Source organism: Arachis hypogaea, chromosome 5, assembly GCF_003086295.3.
Source record: "Arachis hypogaea cultivar Tifrunner chromosome 5, arahy.Tifrunner.gnm2.J5K5, whole genome shotgun sequence".
Taxonomy (NCBI): Eukaryota; Viridiplantae; Streptophyta; class Magnoliopsida; order Fabales; family Fabaceae; genus Arachis; species Arachis hypogaea.
Window position 1 is genome coordinate 76,455,220 of NC_092040.1, and position 1,849 is coordinate 76,457,068.

Sequence of the window (1,849 nt, forward strand, 5' to 3'; positions counted from 1 at the left end):
CCCAACAACAATAATGCAAGGAGGATGCCTGGTGATTTCACTAAACCAACGTCCAAATTTGATGGAAGAAGCATCTCCATTCCGGCCATTGGAGCAAACAATTTTGAGCTGAAACCTCAATTAGTTGCTCTAATGCAACAGAACTGCAAGTTTCATGGACTTCCATCTGAAGATCCTTACCAGTTTTTAACTGAGTTCTTGCAGATTTGTGAGACTGTAAAGACGAATGGAGTAGATCCTGAAGTCTACAAGCTCATGCTTTTCCCTTTTGCTGTAAGAGACAGAGCTAGAACATGGTTGGACTCACAACCTAAAGATAGCCTGGACTCCTGGGATAAGCTGGTCACGGCCTTCTTGGATAAATTCTTTCCTCCTCAAAAGTTGAGCAAGCTTAGAGTGGATGTTTAGACCTTCAAGCAAAAAGATGGTGAATCCCTCTATGAAGCTTGGGAAAGATATAAGCAGATGACCAAAAAGTGTCCTTCTGACATATTTTCAGAATGGAGCATATTAGATATATTCTATTATGGTCTATCTGAGTTTTCCAAAATGTCATTGGACCATTCTGCAGGTGGATCCATTCACTTAAAGAAAACGCATGCAGAAGCTCAAGAACTTATTGACATGGTTGCAAATAATCAATTCATGTACACTTCTGAGAGGAATTCCGTGAATAATGGGACGCCTCAGAGGAAGGGAGTTCTTGAAATTGATGCTCTAAATGCCTTATTGGCTCAGAACAAAGTGTTGACTCAGCAAGTCAACATGATCTCTCAAAGTCTGAATGGATGGCAAAATGCATCTAACAGTACTAAAGAGGCAGCTTCTGAAGAAGCTTATGATCCTGAGAACCCTGCAATAGCAGAGGTAAATTACATGGGTGAACCTTACGGAAACACCTATAATTCATCATGGAGAAATCATCCAAATTTCTCATGGAAGGATCAACAAAAGCCTCAACAAGGCTTTAATAATGGTGGAAAAAACAGGCTAAGTAATAACAAGCCTTTTCCATCATCTTCTCAGCAATAGACAGAGAATTCTGAACAGAGCCCCTCTAACTTATCAAACATAGTCTTGATCTGTCTAAGACCACTTTAAATTTCATGAGTGAAATAAGATCCTCCATTAGAAATTTGGAGGCACAAATGGGCCAGCTGAGTAAGAAAATCACTGAAACCCCTCCCAGTATTCTCCCAAGCAACACAGAAGAGAATCCAAAGGGAGAGTGCAAGGCCATTGATGTAATCAATATGGCCAAATGCACAAGGAAGGAGAAGGACAAAAATCCTAGTGAGGAAGACCTCTTGGGACGTCTCTCAAGCAAGAAGGAGTTCCCTATTAAGGACCTAAAGGAATCTGAGGCTTATATAGAGACCATAGAGATTCCACTAAATCACCTTCTGCCATTCATGAGCTCTGAAGACTATTCTTCCTCGGAAGAGGATGAAGTTATGACTGGAGAGAAAGTTGCTCAATATTTAGGAGCTATCATGAAGCTGAATGCCAAGTTATTTGGTAATGAGACTTGGGAAGGTGAACCTCCCATGCTTATTAGTGAACTAGATACATGGGTTCAGCAAACTCTACCTCAAAAGAAACAAGGTCCTGGGAAATTCTTAATACCCTGTACCATAGGCACCATGACCTTTGAAAAAGCTTTGTGTGACCTGGGGTCAGGCATAAATCTTATGCCACTCTCTGTAATGGAGAAACTAGGGATCATTGAGGTACAACCTGCCTTATTCTCATTACAATTGGCAGACAAGTCAGTAAGACAAGCTTATGGATTAGTAGAGGACATGTTAGTAAAGGTTGAAGGCCTTTACATCCCTGCTGATTTCATAAT

General features: G+C 40.8%; 1 non-coding gene across 1 annotated transcript; it reads right to left on the reverse strand.

The window, feature by feature from the left end:
* Positions 1-387: 387 nt before the first annotated feature.
* Positions 388-491, reverse strand: LOC112804973 (small nucleolar RNA R71). Its single transcript, XR_003203589.1, has one exon. It is a non-coding gene; the product is annotated as a small nucleolar RNA R71 (small nucleolar RNA).
* Positions 492-1,849: the final 1,358 nt, after the last annotated feature.